Here is a 24245-nt window from a genome sequence, read left to right on the forward strand (position 1 = left end):
GTTTTTTTTTTTTTATCAATTGCTTCCAGTCTCCTTTTTTATAGAAGTTAAAATGTAGTACGAGGGCTGAAGTGAGAAAAAGAGATTGGAGGAAAAGATATTTACATGAATAGAACTGTTCCTAATATTATTTTAAGCAGGGGAGTAAGTATTGAATGAAGGGGGGGTGGTGAAGTCCCAGTTACAGTCTGTTCTAACTGAATAGTCAGAAAAACAATAGCAGAGGGAAGGACACTCAGTTTGGAATTCCAAGAAAAAAAACCAGTGCCTGATAGTTCTAGCTAACATTAAAATATAAATGAACTTTTAACATCATAATGAGGGTAGCAGCATATAATGAAGTAAGTCTCATTAAAAGTCCTTTATATGTGCTTCCTGTATTCTTTTTTCTTTTTTCAAATTTAGAATTTTCAAGTGCTCTTCTCAAGTTTGTTAAAAGCAGAGACATACAGCTTGGTGTGACGGTGTGACTTTACAGCTGTTTAATGCCCCTCCCCTCCTTGCTTTCAAGGAACTCATTAATTGGTTCCAAAACCTATTTAAGTTCTTATCTTGAAGCAACAGGAACTCAAAATGCTGCTTGGACTAAGGCACTTCGAATACAACTTCTGTTAATCGTGATACGAATTCTTTCTTAAGTGACTCAGAACAGAGCAATGCAGTAACTTAAAAATTCATATATAGAGGTGGAAAAAAATTGTTAGGTGGAAACTAGCAGTTCTTTGAGGAAGGAAGAGGAAAAAAAGAGTTTCGCACAAGAGTACCTTAAAAGGTATCAGGAAATACATGACCATTAAGATTTGTATATAGAATATTTATAGGGATATAACATGTTTGCCAGAAGTGTGTCTGCGCTAGGGATTTAGTCATAAATCATGCCTTTTCTTCTTTAACTTCTCTTTCCTCAAATTGGGTTATAAATAATCCTGCGAAATGTGCGTTTAAGTGGCATGGCTCAAATGTGGGTGCAAAGGCTAATAATTCCAGGGAGAATCAAGGGCGGATTTAGCAATGAACTGCAGTGCACAAAAAAGTTACCATGAAAAAAGGGGGCTTTTTCCTAATGCCCTTTTCCAATAACGAAATGTTAGTTACAAGTAATTGTACTATAGGTTATTACAAAACAAACAAATAAAAATTGCATATATGTATTTAATAATACCTGAAATAAAAATAAAGAAGACAAATACCATTTCAATGACCTTGCGAATGCTATACAAGTAAATCATGAAGAAAAGCGAGCAAAGCACTAAACAAAATGTTTGAAACAAAAGGAAAGTTTCTCAAGTCATAAGATTAAAATTTTTATTTTTCTATAAAAGGAGACATTATAAATAGTTATCTTTCTGAAATAGAACTTTCCAAACGGGAGTAAGAAAACAAAAACACAGTATTTTAATACACGTTGCAATCTGAAATTTTGCCTGACCTTGCGGTATTTTATGATTTTTCCAATATGCTGTAAAGGTGGAGAATAGAATTAAGAGGGTTAGAAACATTAAGGGGAAAATTCTGATTATGAAACAAGAAATACAGAGGAAAATAAGTCAGTCTGCCTTTATTATTCTTCATACAGGTTATGACTGGAAGGCCGGCCTGTGTGGAAGTCTCTGTGGCGCAATCGGTTAGCGCGTTCGGCTGTTAACCGAAAGGTTGGTGGTTCGAGCCCACCCAGGGACGCTTCTACCTTTTACCGGGTTACGCCGGCTGAGGTGGATTTCAAGGGACCGGAGAAAAGAAAGCGTGGATTTCACTGCCGCTTGCCTGGCGGGCGGCTCTTCAACTTCTGTCGCGCTCGGGGTCCCCAGTCTCACCGCCTCAGTCTCCAGATGGCCAGGCTGGCTCTCACCCCACCCCACCCCCGTACCCGGCAGCGCCGTGTGAGGGCCAGCCCCTTCAAAGCCTCTGTCTCCTCCCACTTCCACGATCTTGGTTCCCAAACACCGGCCACTCCGTGACCAAAGGCGCCCTCGTGCACCCCACCCTTTCCTTTCCATGCAGGTCCCTGTCGGCCTCGCCAGGCTCGCGTGGGCTCCAAGTGGCAGCGCGGCGAGGCTGTCCTGGCTGTGCGCAGGACCCAGAAAGTCAGAGGTCGACTGGACGTAGGTTTTCAGGAGTGTCCATTTCAAGCTGTAAATTGATTTAAAACTCGTGCAACAATTTGTCAGTTCCTCTCAGCCTAAACTCACACTCCCATTTACTAATTAAAATATTGACTTCCTGGTATATTGGTAAATTCAGAAATGTTTGTCATAAAGCGTTTGTGTGTATACTATTGTCAGAACATGTGTATGTATATTTTACTTTTTCTACTAAACTGCTAGAATTTTATAGAGAATGGAATAAACCTGCAAAAGCTCCCATCTATTCAGAAAGAGAGAAAACATTTTTTTCAACTGTGTGACCTGTAAAAAAATACACGAAAGATTAAAAGTGAAACTGCCAGCATATTTTGCTTCCACATTCTGTATTTTATTTCACAAGATGCAAAGCTCTCTTCAAATAGTTACTTTGTACTAGATTCTCCATATGCTATCTTTGAGAAGTAATCATAGTTTCATTATAATAATTATTGTCTTGAATATAGATTACAGAAATTGAAAGATGGAGAAAAGTAGCATGTCCTATTCCTGCAAATATAGTTATGCTCTTCTTTATATTTCGCCCAGGTTTATATGTCAACAAAGTCTATCATTTATTGAATGCTTCCTACTTGCCAGCACTGTTCTGTTGTGGGGATGAATGCATGTGATCCTCACAATTGAAGTAAGTCCCCTTGTTGCCCTTGTACAGATGAGCCAACCGAATCACCCATGCAATTAAATATTTTGCCTGAAGTGGCAGTTTGTCCCTAGCATAGTGTAAATTTGAACCCAGGTAGTTAAGCTCCAGAGCCCAGGGTCCTTGCTGCTGTACTTATCTAGCCAGAAGTTTTCTCCTTTAAAATAGAGCTACTTGATTAATTAATTTAAAACTAAAGGTGATATTTTATTTGGTTTATATGACATTTCATTAATATTTTTGTTCCAAATCTTATGCAGAAAGAATAAAATCCACTGAGCATTTGGCATAAGGCAAATGGAATTATTAAATTATGCATTCATTGTGTCACTTAGTTTGATTGAAATGAAAACTGTGGGAACATGAAATCTTAATGTGAGATGTGTCTTTGGGAAACAATTTGATAGCATTTGTATAGAGAAGGCAAGATGAGAAATAAAGGCAGGTTGGAACAGCCCAGGCAAAATATGGAAGAGCAACAGAATGTAAGGATTCAGGCTAGAGTCTAAGGACTCTTGGGCCCTGGGCAGATATCAGACTTTTGGGGCGACTGTGCAGACCTCTGCTTCAGGACAGCTTTGTGAGATAGCACCAGGATTTGCACAGGACAGCTGCTAGATGCCAGTTTTAAATCTGATCCTAAATTTCTAATCATGTTTTACTTCACCCTATTTGGAGGATTAATGGGATTTAGAGGCCAGAAAATAAAGGGGGAAGATTAAATGAGCATGGAATTGGGGCAAGGAGTAGTTCATCTTATTAGGTGGGCACATGCTTAGCACATCTCCTTGTACATGGTTGTTGTATATGATAGTTGGGAACCATTTTGGAAAAATTGCTTAAATATTTGTAGGTACATCGGCTTCACAAATTTTTAATGTGTATTGGTTATTGATGTTGCAATCAATGCTATTTCTGGTGAACATTATTTTCTTGGATCTGTAATACCAACCAATCCCAAATACACATTGAGATCATTTGCAGCATTAATAAAAGAGGGAAGAACTTTTAAAAGGCTATGTTGAGCATTTGAATATGTAAGTATGTTCCTAATATTGCTTATAAACAGTTGTATACTTAACCTTCATATATAAAATCAGAGGAGTACTCATTGAAGTAATGCAATCATTATATAATGATTAAATGATTCAGCAAATCAATAATTATATAATTAATAGTAATTAATAATTTAAAATATTTCAAATATTACAGCATTTCTTTAGACACCGGAGTTGGGAGGAAGCCACATGGCTAATATGTGTGTGTTTTCATTTTTAACACCTGTGACTGATGTCATATGATGCCAGGTTTAGAGGAGAAAAGTCCAAAGAAACACTATTGTCTTATTTCTGTGTACAGACTACATCAAAATGAGTAACGCCGCCTGACCTGTGGTGGCGCAGTGGATAAAGCATCGACCTGGAAATGCTGAGGTCGCCGGTTCAAAAAAAAAAACCCTGGGCTTGCCTGCTCAAGGCACATATGGGAAGTTGATGCTTCCAGCTCCTCCCCCCCTTCTCTCTCTCTGTCTCTCCTCTCTCTCTCTCTCTCCCTTGCCTCTCTAAAATGAATTAAAAAAATTATTTAAAAAAATTTAAAAAAATTAAAAAAAAATGAGTAATGCCAATATGAATTTTAATTTTATTTCTCTGAATTTTGGTGAACATGAGGCCTAAAATGTTCAACTTATAATTACATTCAGCAGAGCAGGGAGAAATTGATGCTAAAATAAAACACAATACACTTAACTAGAAAATAGTTTAAGAAGCTGAAATCTTTTCAATAATAAGGCTATTAATTTTATCAGCTGCTGCATTTCACTTAAAGTGCTTTAGATTGAGTCTCTTTGGTAGTATTGATGCATTTTATATTTTTACATATTGAAAATTAAGTGTGGGAGCCTGACCAGGTGGTGGCACAGTGGATAGAGCGTTGGATTGGGATGTAGAGGACCCAGGTTTGAGATCCTGAGGTCGCCAGCTTGAGCGCAGTCTCATCTGGTTTGAGCAAAGCTCACCAGCTTGGACCCAAAGTCACTGGCTCGAGCAAGGGGTTACTCGATCTGTTGTAGCCCCACAGTCAAGGCACATATGAGAAAGCAATCAATGAACAACTAAGGTGTTGCAACGAAAAACTAATGATTGATGCTTCTCATCTGTCTCAGTTCCTGTCTGTCTGTCCCTATCCATCCCTCTTTCTGACTCTCTCTCTGTCTCTGTAAAAATAAATAAATAAAATAAAATAGTTGTACTAATTTTCAAAAAAGAAAATTAAGTGTGGGATTTACAAGAATGATATAAGAATAAACTATATCTGTAAAATTGTACTAAACACCTCAGTTTTAAGTTATTTTCATAGATTAAATTTTAATAAAAGTCATTAAAAGTTTAATTGGTTAGTATTTAAATTACAAAATATAGTCTGGAGATTCATATCATTTAGAAAACTTAAACTATAATTTTAAAGAAACTGACCAGGTGGTGGCACAGTGAATAGAGCGTTGGACTGGGACGCAGAGGACCCAGGGTCGAAACCCCAAGGTCACCAGCCTGAGCATGGGCTCATCTGGTTTGAGCAAGGCTCACCAGCTTGAACCCAAGGTCACTGGCTTGAACAAGGGGTCACTCGCTCTGCTGTAGCCCCCTGGTCAAGGCACAACTAAGGTGCCATAATGAAGAATTAATGCTTCTCATCTCTCCCTTCCTGTTTGTCTGTCCCTATCTGTCCCTCTCTCTGTCTCTGTCCAAAAAAGAAAAAAAAAGAAAAGAAACTATTAAGCATCAATATATACAGACATGTGCACAAATCATTAGGAGTACAACCGAATAAATGTTTACAAAGTAAACACACCTTTGTAAGGAACACCTAGATAAATAAATGAAACAATATCAACATCTCAGAAATCTCCCTTATGTTCTTCTCCCAGTCACCAAAATACAACCTTTAAACTGTAAACATATGGATTATTAAGTTAAAATGTGAATTTTCAGGACTGAAAAATAAATTTACTGCTGAAACCTATCGCACAGGTATTTTCACATGAGGGTTAGGAGAAGTAGTAGAAATCAGAACCAGCTTTCCATGCCCATTCACTTACGATCTAACCACTTATGATAAAATTGGTAATAATAAAATTGCACTATCAAGTTAGAAAATACAAGAAGTTTACTGTTTATTTTTAGTACTTAATTTTGTCGGTAAGCAAATAAAAAACATTCCTACACTACTCACTAAAAAGCGTGTAACAAAAGCAACCATCTAGAAATTATTATGGCATTTAATTCAATATTTATTTTTTAATATAAATTTAAAATTTTAAAAACAAGATGAGATTTGAAGTTAAAAATGTGCAGTATGACAAGATTACTCAATAGTTTCCCAAATAATATACTTTAAAGTTTTAAGAATTATAATCTAGAGCAGTGTTTTTCTTTCTTTCTTTTTTTTAAAGACTTTATTTATTCATTTTAGAGAGGAGAAAGAGAGAGAAAGGAGGGGAGGAGCAGGAAGCATCAACTCCCATGTGCCTTGACCAGGCAAGCCAGGGTTTCAAACTGGCGACTTCAGCGTAGCATGTCAAAGCTTTATCCACTGCGCCACCACAAGTCAGGCTAGAGCAGTGTTTTTCAACCACTGCTCCAAGGACTGGTCCATCAGAAAGTTTGCACTGGTCCATGAAGAGTTAACCACCCTGCTGTATGAAGAGTATAGACCCAATGATCTTAGTCAAATTTGCTTATGCTCAGGGTGATTTCTCCCTTAGCAATCCCTGAAGTACAATAATTCTCCTGTTTTCACCAGTCCCTAAGTCAGTGGTTCTCAAACTTTTTGAAGTCAGGGCACATTTAAAATCCTACAAATAATTATAGGCACACTATATACAAATTTCTGAGAAATATGTTATAATAATTAAGTCAAATATTAAAGAAAAAAATGAAGTCCAAGCATGCTTTTATGGTAATTAAATAAAATAAATATGACAAAATTAAATTTATTCTGACATTTTTTTTTTAAATAAATTTTTATTAATGGTAATGGGATGACATTAATAAATCAGGGTACATATATTCAAAGAAAACATGTCTAGGTTATTTTGTCATTAAATTATGTTGCATACCCCTCGCCCAAAGTCAGATTGTCCTTCGCCACCCTCTATCTAGTTCTCTGTGCCCCTCCCCCTCCCCCTAACTCTCCCCCTGTCCTCCCTCCCCCCACCCCTGGTAACCACCACACTCTTGTCCATGTCTCTTAGTCTCATTTTTATGTTCCACCAATGTATGGAATCATGTAGTTCTTGTTTTTTTCTGATTTACTTATTTCACTCCTTATAATGTTATCAAGATCCCACCATTTTGCTGTAAATGATCTGATGTCATCGTTTCTTATGGCTGAGTAGTATTCCATAGTGTATATGTGCCACATCTTCTTTATCCAGTCTTCTATTGAAGGGCTTTTTGGTTGTTTCCATGTCTTGGCCACTGTGAACAGTGCTGCAATGAACATGGGGCTACATGTGTCTTCACATATCAATGTTTCTGAGGTTTTGGGGTATATACCCAGTAGAGGGATTGCTGGGTCATAAGGTAGTTCTATTTGCAGTTTTTTGAGGAACCACCATACTTTCCTCCATAATGGTTGTACTACTTTACAGTCCCACCAACAGTGAATGAGGGTTCCTTTTTCTCCACAGCCTCTCCAACATTTGCTATTACCCGTCTTGTTGATCATAGCTAATCTAACAGGGGTGAGGTGGTATCTCATTGTAGTTTTGATTTGCATTTCCCTAATAACTAATGAAGCTGAGCATTTTTTTCATATATCTGTTGGCCATTTGTATCTCTTCCTGGGAGAAGTGTCTATTCATGTCCTCTTCCCATTTTTTTATTGGATTGTTTGTTTGTTTGTTGTTGAGTTTTATGAGTTCTTTGTAAATTTTGGAAATTAGGCCCTTATCTGAGCTGTTGTTTGAAAATATCATTTCCCATTTAGTTGGCTTTCTGTTTATTTTGATATCAGTTTCTCTTGCTGAGCAAAAACTTTTTATTCTGATGTAGTCCCATTCATTTATCTTTGCCTTCACTTCTCTTGCCATTGGAGTCAAGTTCATAAAATGTTCTTTAAAACCCAGGTCCATGAGTTTAGTACCTATGTCTTCTTCTATGTACTTTATTGTTTCAGGTCTTATATTTAGGTCTTTGATCCATTTTGAATTAATTTTAGTACACGGGGACAGACTGTAGTCGAGTTTCATTCTTTTGCATGTGGCTTTCCAGTTTTCCCAACACCATTTGTTGAAGAGGCTTTCTTTTCTCCATTGTGTGTTGTTGGCCCCTTTATCAAAGATTATTTGACCATATATATGTGGTTTTATTTCTGGGCTTTCTATTCTGTTCCATTGGTCTGAGTGTCTATTTTTCTGCCAATACCATGCTGTTTTGATTATTGTGGCCCTATAATATAGTTTAAAGTCAGGTATTGTAATGCCCCCAGCTTCATTCTTTTTCCTTAGGATTGTTTTGGCTATTCAGGGTTTTTTATAGTTCCATATAAATCTGATGATTTTTTGTTCCATTTCTTTAAAAAATGTCATTGGAATTTTGATGGGAATTGCATTAAATTTGTATATTGCTTTGGGTAATATGGCCATTTTGATTATATTTATTCTTCCTATCCAAGAACAAGGAATATTTTTCCATCTCATTGTATCTTTTTCGATTTCCCTTAACAATGCTTTGTAATTTTCATTATATAGGTCCTTTACATTCTTTGTTATGTTTATTCCTAGGTATTTTATTTTTTTGGTTGCAATCGTGAAGGGGATTATTTTTTTGAGTTCGTTTTCTAATATTTCATTGTTGGCATAGAGAAAGGCTATGGACTTCTGTATGTTAATTTTGTATCCTGCGACCTTACTGTATTGGTTTATTGTTTCTAATAATCTTTTTGTGGAGTCCTTTGGGTTTTCGATGTATAGGATCATATCATCAGCAAAAAGTGATACCTTTACTTCTTCTTTTCCAATATGGATGCCTTTAATTTCTTTGTCTTGTCTGATTGCTCTGGCCAGAACTTCTAGCACCACGTTAAATAAGAGTGGAGAGAGTGGACAACCCTGTCTTGTTCCTGATTTAAGGGGGAAAGCCTTCAGTTTAGTGCCATTTAATATGATGTTAGCTGATGGTTTATCATATATGGCCTTTATCATGTTGAGATATTTTCCTTCTATACCCATTTTGTTGAGAGTCTTAAACATAAAATTGTGTTGTATTTTATCGAAAGCCTTTTCTGCGTCTATTGATAAGATCATGTGGGTTTTGTTCTTTGTTTTGTTGATATGGTGTATTACGTTAACCGTTTTGCGTATGTTGAACCATCCTTGAGATTCTGGGATGAATCCCACTTGATCATGATGTATTATTTTTTTAATATGTTGTTGTATTCGGTTTGCCAGTATTTTGTTTAGAATTTTAGCATCTGTATTCATTAGAGATATTGGTCTGTAGTTTTCTTTCTTTGTGCCATCCTTGCCAGGTTTTGGTATGAGGGTTATGTTGGCCTCATAAAATGTGTTCGGAAGTCTTGCTTCTTCTTCAATCTTTTGGAAGACTTTGAGTAGAATAGGAACCAAGTCTTCTTTGAATGTTTGATAGAATTCACTAGTATAACCGTCTGGGCCTGGACTTTTATTTTTGGGGAGGTTTTTAATAGTTTTTTCTATTTCCTCCCTGCTGATTGGTCTGTTTAGGCTTTCTGCTTCTTCATGACTCAGTCTAGGAAGGTTGTATTGTTCTAGGAATTTATCCATTTCTTCTAGATTGTTGTATTTGGTGGCATATAATTTTTCATAGTATTCTACAATAATTCTTTGTATATCTATGATGTCTGTGGTGATCTCTCCTCTTTCATTTTGGATTTTATTTATTTGAGTCCTGTGCCTTTTTTCCTTGGTGAGTCTTGCCAAGGGTTTGTCAATTTTGTTGACCTTTTCAAAGAACCAGCTCCTTGTTTTATTGATTTTTTTCTATAGTTTTTCTGTTCTCTATTTCATTTATTTCTGCTCTGATTTTTATTATCTCCTTTCTTCGGCTGGTTTTGGGTTGTCTTTGTTCTTCTTTTTCTAGTTCCTTAAGGTGTGAAGTTAAGTGGTTTACTTCGGCTCTCTCTTGTTTGTTCATATAGGCCTGAAGTGATATGAACTTTCCTCTTATTACTGCTTTTGCTGCATCCCAGAGATTCTGATATGTCGTATTTTCATTTTCATTTGTCTGTATGTATCTTTTGATCTCTGCGCTTATTTCTTCTTTGACCCATTCATTTTTTAGAAGTATGTTGTTTAGTTTCCACATTTTTGTGGGTTTTTCCCCCTCTTTTTTGCAGTTGAATTCTAGTTTCAAGGCTTTATGATCAGAAAATATGCTTGGTACAATTTCAATTTTTCTAAATTTGCTGATATTGTCTTTGTGGCCCAACATATGGTCAATTCTTGAGAATGTTCCATGTACACTAGAGAAAAATGTATACTCTGTCGCTTTGGGATGAAGTGTCCTGTAGATGTCTATCATATCCAGGTGTTCTAGTATTTCGTTCAAGGCCACTATATCTTTATTGATTCTCTGTTTGGATGACCGATCTAGAGCCATCAGCGGAGTATTGAGGTCTCCAAGTATGACTGTATTTTTGTTAGTTTTTGTTTTAAGGTCAATAAGTAGCTGTCTTATATATTTTGGTGCTCCTTGGTTTGGTGCATATATATTAAGGATTGTTATGTCTTCTTGATTCAGTGTCCCCTTAATCATTATGAAGTGACCATTTTTGTCTCTGAGTACTTTTTCTGTCTTGTAGTCAGCATTATCAGATATGAATATTGCTACACCTGCTTTTTTTTGGGTGTTGTTTGCTTGGAGTATTGTTTTCCAGCCTTTCACTTTGAATTTGTTTTTATCCTTGTTGCTTAGATGTGTTTCTTGTAGGCAGCATATAGTTGGATTTTCTTTTTTAATCCATTCTGCTACTCTGTGTCTTTTTATTGGTAAGTTTAATCCATTTACATTTAGTGTAATTATTGACACTTGTGGGTTCCCTACTGCCATTTTATAAATTGCTTTCTGTTAGTTTTGTATCTAGTTTGATTCTTCTCTTTTGTTTTTCTATCATTTGTTTCTGTTTGTTTGTGTTCCATACTTCTTTCCTCTGTTGCTACCTTTTTTAAGTCATGTGTTTTTGTGGTGGTTTTTTCTAGGGTGGTTACCATTAAGTAATGAAAAGGGTACCTACCATATTCATTGTAGTACCCTATCTTATAAGTATTTCTGCACTTCATCGTCCTTTGCTACTGTTAATCTCCATTCTCTCCCCCCCTTTTTTTTTCCTTTGTTGTCACAGTTTAAGTTTGGTTTTATTGTGTTCTTGGTGGAGCTGTTACTTGTGGTGTTGTTTTCTTTTGTTCTTTGAATCTGGTTGGAAAACCCCCTTTAGTATTTCCTGGAGTGGGGGCTTTCTGCTGATAAATTCTCTCATCTTTTCTGTATTTGTGAATGTTTTTATATCTCCTTCATACTTGAAGGATAGCTTTGATGGGTATAGTATTCTTGGCTGAAAGTTCCTCTCTTTCAGGGCTTTAAATATTGGGGTCCACTCTCTTCTAGCTTGTAGAGTTTCTGCTGAGAAATCTGATGATAATCTAATAGGCCTTCCTTTATATGTTGTACTCTTCTTTTCCCTGGCTGCCTTGAGAATTTTTTCTTTGTCATTGGTTTGTGTCATCTTTATTATGATGTGCCTTGGAGTGGGTTTGTTGGGGTTAAGAAAACTCGGTGTTCTGTTTGCTTCTTGAATTTGAGGTTTTAGTTCTTTCCACAGGCTTGGGAAGTTCTCGTCTATTATTTGTTTGAGTATATTCTCCATTCCATTTTCTTTCTCTTCTCCCTCTGATATACCTATTATTCTTATGTTATTCTTTCTGATGGAGTCAGATAATTCCTGTAGGGCTTTCTCGTTTTTTATTATTTTTGAGTCTCTTTCTTCTTCTCTCTGTTGTGCCTCAAGTTGTTTGTCTTCTATTTCACTAATCCTATCTTCAATCTGGGTTGTTCTGCTAGCTAAGCTTGTTACCTCGTTTTTCAGTTCGTGAATTGAGTTTTTCATTTCTGTTTGATTTGTTTTTATAGTTTCAATTTCCTTGGTAATATATTCTTTGTGTTCATTGAGTTGTTTTCTGATCTCCCTATATTGCCTTTCCGTGTTTTCTTGTATATCTCTGAGTATTTTTAAGATTTCTATTTTAAATTCTCTGTCATTTAGCTCCAAGGCTTCCAATATGTTAAGTCTTTTCTCCATAGATTTTTCCACATCTATTTGTGTTACCTCTCTTTCTTTTGTATCCATAATATTCGATTTCCTCTTTCTTATTGGCATCTGAGGGTGGTCTTGTTGATAGCACTTATTAGAATTAATAAAGAGTAAAAAGTAAAAAACAAAAAAAAACAAAACAAAAAAAAAAACAAAAAAAAAACAACAAAAAAAAAACAAAGGGTAAAACACCCCACAAAAAAAAGCAGTAATAATTTATTATTTCCCCCCTTTTTTTTTTCTTTGTTCTCCTTCCCTCCTCTCCCCTCCTCAGGGAAATATCGTGCCTATAATGGAGGGCCTGGTTTGCGGTGAAGAGTTCAAGGGGGCAAAAAATAAAAAAATAAATAAAAAAAAATAAAAAAATAAAAAATAAAAAAAATAAAAAATAAAAAATAAAAAAGGAAGAAAATCTTAGACAAGCATAAGTTGATCTGCCTGCGGGTGACGGTCAACCAAGAGATATAATGAGAGGGACAAGAGGGAACCAGAAAAAAGGACAAAAAAAGGAATAATCAAGAAGAAAAAATAAAAATAATAAGTAAAAATACTTTGTATTAAGTGGAGCAAAGACCAAATACAATGGAGACCTTGGGTTGGGAGGACCCAAAATGCCACAAAAACAAACCAACCAGAAAAAAACAAAAACAAAACCGAAAAAGAAAAACAAAGCCAAAAAAAACCTTGAGTCCCAAATTAACTAATTTGTTCGTGATTGAGGATTAAATGGGAGGAAAGTAAAACGAGAAAAGAAAAAACGAATAGAAAGGAAAAAATAAGAAAAAGAGAAAAACGAAGGAAGAAATAAAAAAGGAAGAGAAAAAAACAAAATAAGGCAAAAAAAAAACAAAAGAGGAGAGAGTGAGAATTAAGTGTCCTGGAGTATAACCCCAAAGGAGGGTGAGGATGAAGAAGAGAAATAAAATGTAACACTTATGGGTAGTGTAGTTCAAGAAAAGGGAAGCATAAGATGGGCAGAGAATAGAAGGACTGAGGTGGAGGAAATAAAGGCAATAAGATAGAAGGAACAAACAACAACAACAACAACAAAAAAAACCAACAAACAGTGGAACAAGCTGCAAAGTCTGTGGATTTTTCCTGATTTTGAGATGTCAACCTCTTCCTCCTTCTCCTCTCTCCCTCTTCCCGGTCGGCGACTCTGCACCCCAGGCCCTGCCCCTGCACCACACCCAGGCAGGGACTTGCAGTTGATGGGGTTCTATGGCAATGTCACACAATTGGCTTTAGTCTTGTTGGTAGTCAAGGCCTGCCGGCGTCTGCAGGGTCTAACGACGAGAGAGTTCGCCTTCGTGGATTCTCTCTCCCAGTCCCCCCCTCCCGAACCAGCAGCCTGGCGATCCAGCCACAAGGCTGCCACTGCTTCTGCCTGGGGAGTAAGAGACTCAAAGAGCTGGGAAATCCCCACTCTATCCCCACTCAGTGCAAGGCTCTGGGAAGGGCTCTGACAGTCAGGGCCTCCAGTGTAATCAGGCGGGGGTGGGAGTCAATTGTTGTCAAGGTGATTGTTCAGTGCCTAGCATTCCGTTGGACCTCTCAACCCAGGCTTTCCACACTTTGTAGCCTGTTTTGGCCGGTAAGAAGAGGCACTAGTCTCTGCTTGCGACTAGTGTGGTATAGATCTTATTATCTGCCAAGTCCTTCTTGTTAGCGTTTATCCCTGAATATGGAGGCTCTATCAATCAGAAGTTGCCCCCGCCCCTTTAGCGAGAGGCACCAAAAAATATCACGCCTCTTGTCTTGGGTCGGTGAACTGAGAGAGATCTTATCAATTAGAACCGAGGGTGCGCAGATTTCACGGGTTAAGTTAATTTTAGTAATTGGGTCGCAGCTGTGCTCCCGAAGGTATTTCAGGCTGCCTGCGCGCGCCCCTCCCCCAACGCTTGATTGTTAGCTTGAATGGCTGGGTGAGGTGCCCCGCCCGCGGAGAGAATCTCCCAAGTAGGGAATACCGCCCTGGGCCTCTCCCGCTCCCCGTGCGCGGGCCACTGGGAATGTTAGCGGTGCTCGGTCTGCAAAGCTCGGTCTGCAACCAGACCGGGAGCGCGCCAGCGGCTGCTTGCCGCTCGCCCTGCAACCGACCCGGGCGCTGCTCGCGGCGGCTGGCAGCGGCGGCTGGCGGCGGCGGCCAGCGGCGGCGGCGGCGGCGGCGGCGGCGGCCGGCAGCGGCTTCCGAGTGCGGGATGACTTACCACAGGCGCACTTTCTCGCGGCTTGAATGAACGTCCCTGCGGTAGCTTCCTCCACACCCTCGTCTCTCAGATTCGAGTGATAACAGTCCTTTTGCTTTCAGTTTGCTCCGAAGATAAATTTTCCTGTTTCTAGTTGATAAATTTGTTGTGATTTGGGGGAGATCTGTCGGACGCGCTGCTCACGGCGCCATTTCTGTGACGTCACTCCTATTCTGACATTAATAAACATTTTTATGTTACATTTTTTGAGTTCTGCTTGTTAGAATTTATTTAAAAAGGGATTAGAAAATTTTAAAAATGCCAAAAATTTATCTTTATATATATATATAGATACATTCCTAGTAAGATTTAGTAAATTCGGCAGGTCCCGGTGCAAATGTGTTAAGTTTTTTCATTCTTGTGTTTATGAGAAACATAAGCCTGATGTGTCCTAGCGATTTCTTCAATGTTCGGGCATATATTTAAAAGGCAAACTCTCATTTCCTCATCAATACATTGAAGAATTCCTCTCTTTTTACTCTTAACTGTGTTGAGTGAAGATAACCCCCACCATCCATACATCTTAACTTTACACCAAACAAAGGATAGAAGAAACTTGCCTCCAGTCTTTCCGGGGAACATGGGAGGTAGTGTAAACAATCCAGCACCACAGCTTAACAGCCTTTTGCAACCTAATCAGGCAAGTGAGGTGGGGGGTTGGGTAGACTGTCAGCTTACAGCCAATTCTCCAAACCTCTGTCCCCCAAAATTCTAAACTCCAAAACCCTTTTTGGTCCCCAACAGGCACATATTTCTCTGGAAATCTTCTAGGGTGCACCAGTGTGCCCTGGCACACACTTTGAGAACCACTGCCCTAAGTGTAAAAAGGTTGAAAACACTGATCTGGAGTCCTTTATTGGAGGAAGATAGTTGTCCTGTCATTTTGAAACTATAAATAAATATAAAGAAAAATCTAAGTCTATATGAGAAAGCTATGTTTAAAGTTGGGCAAAGTCTAGTTTTTAACACCACTGAGGAAAGGCATCCTAGAAAGAAAGACCCAGTATTTAAGAATCTAGAGCAAGATTTTACTTTCTTTTTTCAAACAAAATTCCTTTTTGTTATTATCAAAGTACTGTATGCCTAAGGTTATAATAATATCTGTAAAACCCCACTCATCACAAAGGTAAAGATTGATAAGCTTGATTACATCAACATTGAGAGACTATGTTTACCGAAACACATTATTAAAGGAATGAGATATCAAGCCAAGAGTTTTAATTCATAAAACCACTGGATTACATGTAGATTTTTTTTAAAGAAGGGGAAGAACATGTCAAAGAAAAAGAAGAAAAAGGAGGGAATTATCTAATAGAAAAATGGGCAGTAGTTGTGAACAGGGAATCTGGCCAATGAGGTACCTGGTATATCTTGCTGGTTATAACATTTTGAAATATCTCAGCCAAGTATCATACTCACTTAGGGAAATCACATATTGTTTATTCCTTTGCTGTGGCAGATTCAGGTTTTGTGGGTCAGCAGCTTATGTAATTTTCAAGACCTCCTCTAAGAAAAGGAATTAAAATACAAAATTAGGTACTATATCTTGGTAGGGGTCCATTCACATGAAGGGATCTGAGACTGCCTTAGTTTCAGACCGCCCGTCTCTTTTTACAAGTATGTCTTTGTTGCTCTTGTGGATGATGTCTCATTATTAAGTACAGTGGTCCCTTCTTCTTCTTCTTCTTCTGCTTCTTCTTCTTCTTCTTCTTCTTCTTCTTCTTCTTCTTCTTCTCCTCCTGGTTCTTCTCCTCCTCCTTCTCCTCCTCCTCCTTCTCCTCCTCCTCCTCCTCCTCCTTCTTCTTCTTCTCCTGGTTCTTCTCCTCCTCCTTCTCCTCCTCCTCCTCCTCCTCCTCCTCTTCCTCCTCCTCCTCCTCCTCCTCCTCCTTCTTCTTCTTAGAACTTCCATACTGCTTTCCATAGTGGCTCCACCAATTTACATTCCCACTAATGGTGTACAAGGGTTCCATTTTCTCCACAACTTCTCCAATAGTTCTTACTTGTCTTGCTGGTAAGAGCCATTCTAATAGGTGTGAGGGGGTATCTTATTGAGGTTTTGACTTGCATTTCCTTTATAGTTACCAAAGTTGAACATTCTTTTATATATTTTTTGGCTATGTGCATGTCTTCTTTGGAGGAGTGTCTGTCAGGTCCTCTGCCTATTTTTTCATTGGATTGTTTTTTGTGTTATTGATTTGTTTGAGTTCTTTATATATTTTAGATATTAGCTCCTTATCTGAGGTATTATTTGCAAAATCTTCTCCCATTTGGTTGATAGCTCTTTTGTTTTTTTGATGGTTTCTTTTGCTGTTCGAAAACTTTTTAGTTTGGTATAGTCTTATTCATTTATTACTGCTTTTACATCCCTTGTCTTTGGGGTCAAATCCACATCTCTGACACCAAGGTCCATAAGTTTAGTACCTGTGTTTTATCTTATGTATTTTATTTTTTCAGTTCTTATATTTTGGTCTTTGATCCCTTTTGAATTAATCTTTGTGCAGGGGCACAAACTGTAGTCAAGTTTCATTCTTTTGCATGTGGCTTTTCAATTTTCCCAGCACCATTTATTGAAGAGGCTTTCTTTTCTCTGTTGCGTGTTTTGGTTCCTTTGTCAAAGATGATTTGTCTATATATGTGTGGTTTTATTTCTGGGCTCTCAATTCTGTTTCATTGCTCTGTATGTCTGTTTTTCTGCCAATACCATGCTGCTTTGATTATTGTTGCTTTGTAATATAATTTGAAGTCAAGTAGTGTGATGCCTCCAGCTTTGTTCTCTTCTCTCAGGATTGCTTTAACTAGCTGGGGTCTTTTGTGGTTCCATACAAATTTGATGATATTTTTGTTCTATTTATTTTTAAAATGCCATTGGGGTTTTGATGAGGACTGTGTAGTGCTTTGGGTAATATGGCCATTTTAACTATGTTGATTCTTCCAATTCATGAACATGCAATATTTTAAAATTTCTTTCTGTCTTCTTCCATTTCTTTTAATAATGTCTTATAGTTTCCAGAGTATAGGTTTTTCACATTCATTGTTAAGTTTATTCCTAGGCATTTTATTCTTTTGGGTAAAATGGAAGTTTTTTTTCTTTTTTCTTCCTGAAATTTCATTATTAGTATATAGGAACATAATTCATTTTTGCACATTGATTTTGTACCCTGAAACTTTACTGTATTTGTTTATGGTTTCTAATAGTTTTTTATGGTGGAGTATTTAATAAATGTATTTTAATATGTATTTAATGACTATAGGGATGCCAGAGGCATTTATTGAACTTAGAAAATATATTTTAAAATGTTTCAAGTTTTCCATTTTGTAATTTCTATTAAAATGTTCATATATATGCAAATAGCAATAGTTTTATATCATCTTCTATAATACATTTTCTTATACCTTAAATTTCTTGAGGGAAAGAAAGGACTGTATTTTGTAGGTAATTAATAAACATTTTTTAGTGATGACCAATAGACAAGGGAATATATTCATGAAGAACCCAGTTAGATTACTTTGCTACTCACCAAATTTCATGTTTCAGATAAAACATAAATTTATCCATGCTGAAGAGTGGAGGCTTCAGACCTGTAAATTTGCCTTAAAGATATATATTTTATGTAACATGTAATAATATACTATGCATTATAGACTGGATTTGAAATGTCAATTTAATGCCTTAAATTTAGAGTACATTTATAGAGAAATTTCAACAGTTCTTATTCCAGAAATTATTTAAGAAACTCTGTATTTGACCTAGATTTCTGTGCCAAAAATAGGTTGCCAAAATGGGAAGGAAAACTTCCTAATGAAATAGTCTTGAGACCAAAATCAATAACTATGTTTAAAATGTCTCACTTGGGACTTACTCTATTTACAAAATAATAATAGTAATAATAATAATAATAAATTGAAAGTCTACTTGGTGTATATCTCCTGCTATTGCATCATTAAAATAAGAAATCAGATTTTTCACCTGTAGTGGCGCAGTGGATAAAGCTTCAACCTGGAATACTGAGGTCACCAGTTTGAAACCCTGGGCTTACCTGATCGAGGCACATACAAGAAGCTACAAGTTGATGCTTCCCACTCTCCCCTCCTTTCTCTCTCTCCTCTCTCTAAAATCAATAAATAAAATCTTTTTTAAAAAAAGAAATAATATTTTTAAGTTCTTATTAATTTGGGGGCTTTTAATTTTATTTTTCTTTTATATTTGACATACAATATTGTGTTAATTTCAGGTGTACAACATCGTGATTAGATGTTTATGTACCTTACAAAGGGACCACCCTGATGAGTCTAGTCCTCATCTGACACCACTCATAGTTATTATAATACTATTGACTATAAAGGATCAGATTTTTATAAACCTTTTGAAAACTGCATGTCTTAGAAATTTCAAAAGGCAAGTGATTTATTATATCTGCCTTACTCTTTAATGTCTATGGATTCCAGGGTAAGATATGTAGGACCACAGAAAAATGGGCAGTTTAAGTTATTTATCAGTTAATTAAGTATCTTTTTTGTGTGGCTGAAACAAGTTTGGAACACTTACAAAATTATTTTGTACCCAAAGGAACCTACCGAGTGCTCTACAGCTAGCTATGCAACATATCATGGTCAACACCACTGGGAACACCAGCCTTAATTTTTAATTTTGAAATAATAAAAAATACAGAGATGTTTTTAGTAAATACTCTCCCATTTTAATCATATCCATCCACGATAAAAAAATACGCAGACTGTTATGAATATAACTTGTTAGTTAAATCTATGATTAACTAAATATTGGGACATGGTGTTAAAAAGTGACATTGTCAAATGCATGCACCTTTAAGGCATTAATTAGCACACTGTTAAGTTATAGGGAAAAATTCATAGATGCACCTGAACTTGTTTTCAGTTAATATGACTTGATACTTATTAGATGTTGCTATTGCCTAAACAAAGGAAAACAACAAAATTCTTGAACAGTTGGTGTTTTCATTTTTTAAATGTTGGTGAGCAATAAAAATTTATTAATTCTTAAATTTTACTAAGTAAAAACAGTTAAAAAAAATAGAAATAGGGAAGGATGAAAGAGGGGGAAAAGGGAAACTGTCCATTATCATCCCTGTTTAATACAAGATAGAACACAATCTCAGGATAAAGTATAATTGTTTAAATTGGGTAAAGTTGGTTTCATGAAAAACTCACTGTTTTCTTGCTGTGCTTTGAATTGGTAGAAATTTATGACAGAAGGATGTTGCTTCACACACTTGCACTGGTAACCACACATCTGTGCCAGTCTCTTAAGATGAATAAATAAATCTTAAGATGAATAAATTAAAATTCTTCTCTAAGTACATCCCAACATATAATATTTTAAGATGCATAGTTAGGTTGATTCACAAAATGGGGGAGTTTGTTTGTTTGTTTGTTTTTTAAGCAAGAGGGTCCTACTTCAGTTTCTCTGTTGTGCTGGCCACATGCCTTAGAGATAATAGATCTAGAAAGGTCCAATAATAATTTCTGGTAGTCAGTAGAGTTTCTTGTTTATCATGTCAAAACCAGTGCTATCTTTCTGTTAAATACTCACATCTTTCTCATTATAACTGTACTGGAGTCATCAATAAAGATTTATTCTCCTGCTCTGAACATTAATGTTCTAATGCCAACCTCATTATCTAGAAGTCAAGTCATTTAATAACATTAAGTAGAGTTGTTAAGGGAATTTGGGATACTTTTACTTAATAATTTTGTTCACAAAACATAAAAGAATTATCATGATATTTGTATCTTCACAGTGCTATGTCGCTTACTATAGTTTTTGCAATATATAGAATTTTGTTAAGTTTTTACTTTGGCTTCTCCAGGTTTGCTTTTGTAGGAAGAAAAATATTAAATTATGTCTTTGCAATTGGACATTGTCACTAATCTTTCACTCTGTTAATCGCTCTCATTTTATTTTCTCTAATTCTTCTAATTTTTCTACTCCATTCCTCTCCCAACACATTTCTATTCCCAGGGAGATTTTCCAAAGCACATCTTTGGAAATTCCAGTTTACTTTAATTTCAGCTTAGAATTTTTCATTTTATTTAATCTGCTGGGAAGCACTTTTTAATGATGTTGATCATTTACACCCTAGTATGAATAAGTTTGTTTGTTTCCTTTCCTGTCCTGAAGATCTAGTTTATTGGAGAGAGAGAGAGAGAAAATGAAAATAATGGATCTTGGAGAAGGGTGCCATCAAGTGGGGAAAATGACAAACGAGTGAGGAGGCTAAAAACATTGAAAATGAATTTGATCTACTTTACAATTTTACCTAGGGCTGAATGTTGTCGCCACTTAAAAAGAAAAATCAGACTTACCTGCAGACAACTAGACAACTTGGAGCAGACAAATAGAAATCGGTGTGATTATGTTTTAAAAATGAACCATAGAAAATCATGCTTTACATATAATGAGTGCAAATACTTCCAGTAAATTATGTAGATTGGACAGATGCATTTATTCATGTTCCTTCTATATGCCACACTAAAAGGATATTAAAGGATTAAAGAGGAACAAACCCATAAGAACAAAGAGAAGGGGAATAAATGACAACAGACAAAAGATATCAACAAAGATCGGGAACAGATGAGTGATGCCTGATTTAGCAGTCTGAATGAGGTTGAAACCCAAGACTAGGGGTGGAGAGCCAGCTTCTCTCTGTAGAACTTCAAAAAGTCACAGGAATTTGTAGAAGCAGAAACCTCTGAGAGGCAAGGCACAGAGTGGCCCTGATGTTTGAAAGACTTTACAGCTTGGACTCCCAGATCACCTCCTTCACCTTACAGAAAGGGCAGCTTACCTCTCTCTACCCCTCAGAAGATTGGGGGTCTGTTCTAGAGAGTATGTGGATGATTCAGAGGTATTGTAGATATGGAGAGAACCAAAGAAAAGAAACATGTGGGACAAAGTTATAGAACTATGTATAGTTCAGCTATGTAGATTTATTTTCATAATAATGAATCATAGAGCCTGATTGTGTGGTGACACAGTGGATAGAGTGTCGACCTGCAATGCTGAGGACCCAGGTTTGAAACCCCCAAGTTGCTGTCTTGAGCATGGGCTCATCCAGCTTAAGCATGGCATCATAAACATGACCCCATGGTCACTGGCTTGAGTCCATAGGTCACTGGCTTGAAGCGCAAGGTTGCTGGTTTGAGTAAGGGGTCACTGGCTCAGCTGGAACTCCCTCCTCATCAAGGCACATAGGAGAAAACAATGAACAACTCAAGTGCCACAATGAGTTGATGCTTATCTCTCTCCCTTCCTGTCTTTCTGTCTCTGTCTGTTCCTCTCTCTCTCTCTCTCTCTCTCTCTCTCTCTCTCTCTCGTGTGCACACACTAAAATAAAATAATGAATCATAGAAAGTTGATTCATTATGTTCTAACTACATGGAGAGGAGAAAAATTGTTTGGTGGGAAGTGGATAGGTGAGAAGTTAATTTTTTTAGAAAGAAGTAAAAAAATATTGAAAACATAAAATAAAAATCAAAGAATGGCAAAATAAAGGGCTATTATGAAATATAGTAATATAAACTAGAAGAAAACTTAAAGAGTGGGGAGTGAGAGTCCAGCATGGGAAGGAACTCTCCTTATAAAGTTAAAACTGTAACTGAAATTTTAAAAGAATTTTAGCAATTATTTTTTCATAACTTTTTTCTCTGCTTTTTTATAAAACACAGCATAGTATAAAAGTAAGAAATCACAGTGATGCTTAAAAAATATCTGTATTATTCTGAAATTTGTCTTAACTATAAATGAAACTAAGAAAAATATTTCAGAATAAATCTTTTAGGAAATGTTAGACTTTATTGCTTTTCTTTAGTTCTTTCTTGATTTTATTGGTTTCTTTATTTTGTCTTTTACTCTGCTTGGCTCTATTCTCTTCATCAAAAAAAGAACCAAAATAGTAACTTTCTAGGCTTTGTGTTTGTTTAAAAATAATAATAATGATGACATGTGAGAGAAATTTAGAAAATCTGGTTGTTGTTTTTTTAACTTGGAAACTGAAGAAGGCCATAGAATTTCTATCATAGTTATGATGAAGGTTTTTATAACTGACTATTCTTTTCCCTTAAACTTAGGCAGATTTACTAATGTTTTTTATTCATGCAAGGTTAACAGGTCTAAAAGAGAAAGGGGATAAACAAGTAAGAACAAGAAAGATCCTATACTGAAGCTTCTGCTATGGGTGGGGTAATTTACTCAAAGATGTAACAGGACATATGGGTGATGGATTCCTTTACAAAGGGAGCTGATTGCTGAGGCAGACAGTGTAAATCAAAGGAATTAGGAAATTCTTTTCAGTTATATATAAAGAAAAAAGAATTGGAGAAAGTACAAATGTTGATAATATTTTCCCTAGAATGACATTGAATTTTCTGGCCAGTTTGTGAAAGTGGAGTTTGAATATGTATCTTAAATTGATATGCTTATCAAATTCTAGCCTGAAAAAAAACTGTACCAAGACCCTTTTTCCAAATTTAAATTTACTTTAGGAGAAAGAGAGCAGGTATTTTAGATGCTGGAAGATGAGTGTGGGAATGATTGCCTTGGATAAACATCACAATATTTATTTTAAATTCTTTTAAAGAATAAACCAGGTCATTCATTTAAAAAAAAGACAATCTCTTTGGAATCTGAGTCAATGAGTTGATATAGTACTCAGAATTCTCAGTAAAACAAATAAATGAATGTTATTGTAAATATTCCCACACAGTGCATGTTAATAGTATTCATAGATAAAAAACATTTTAACTCTTTTACATGAAATATTACTTCAACTAAAACTCCTAAGTTAGTGTTTTTAGAGTCTCCTTGGTTTGGTAGAAGCTCAGAGGATTAAATGTTTTGTGTATAAGTATTTGTTAGAAGGAAAGCCTGCATGACCCTTGGTAGTATGTTATTTAATAGTTTATACTTGCTGCATCTCTGATGATAAAGGCAGCCTGGCATGTGGTCAGAAGACCTGTTGCCAGTCCAGTGCTGAGCTGTCTTGAAGGGGGGCTTCAGGCATGCCTCTTACCATTCTGTGGTGTAAACCATGCGAGTGTGGTAGAGATCATTTCACTTGCAGCTCTGGAATTTATCTGGTAATTAATAGGAAACATCTGCTTATTTAGGAATTATGTCAGGAGTTGATTTGCCTGATATAAAAAAATTAACACATTTTGGGAGAAATGTCTGAAACCAGGCCATGGATAAAGAGGAACTGTGTTAAAGCTGGTTTAGTCTCAGGCTCTGTATAATAGAGGGAGATTAAAATGCACGTTAGGTTCAGGACTAATGTCGAGTGTGGATTCTAGAAGATTTATGTAATGCTAACATTGTTAAATTTTGCAAAGAAAATATCCCATATACAAAGAGCATGAGGACAAAGATGATATGGTTCATTTAATGATGCTCTTGATTATAATGACAAGTATGCACACTTCTTGAGCTCTTGTTACATAGCCAGGCACTGTGTTAAGAACTTTATTTTCCTTCATGGCCTCATTTCTTTTTTTCAACAGTGTAAAAGAAGATAGACAGTGGTGTTCCTGGTAATCTAATGAGAAAACTATACAGTTCAGAGTTCAATTCAACTCTTAGTTATCTTCACTTTATGGAAACCTATTCCCTAAACTTAGTTAGAGTTGTATATAGAAAACAGTGTCCTTATATGTATACCAACTGGGAACTTTCCCAGCTTTATCTCCAGGTCTTTACTAGAAAGAAATTGTACAAATATTGATCGACTTACGACCTATGCAACTTATGACCATTCAACTAGCCACTAGCTAGCCACAGTCGCTAGCCACTACTGCTCCGCGTCTGGCAGTGCAAGCATTGCCCAGCTGGGTGTA

General features: G+C 36.4%; 1 non-coding gene across 1 annotated transcript; it reads left to right on the plus strand.

Moving 5' to 3' along the window:
• Positions 1-1606: 1606 nt before the first annotated feature.
• Positions 1607-1680, plus strand: TRNAN-GUU (transfer RNA asparagine (anticodon GUU)). Its single transcript has one exon. It is a non-coding gene; the product is annotated as a tRNA-Asn (tRNA).
• Positions 1681-24245: the final 22565 nt, after the last annotated feature.

The sequence above is a fragment of the Saccopteryx leptura genome, chromosome 5, assembly GCF_036850995.1.
Source record: "Saccopteryx leptura isolate mSacLep1 chromosome 5, mSacLep1_pri_phased_curated, whole genome shotgun sequence".
Lineage (NCBI taxonomy): Eukaryota > Metazoa > Chordata > Mammalia > Chiroptera > Emballonuridae > Saccopteryx > Saccopteryx leptura.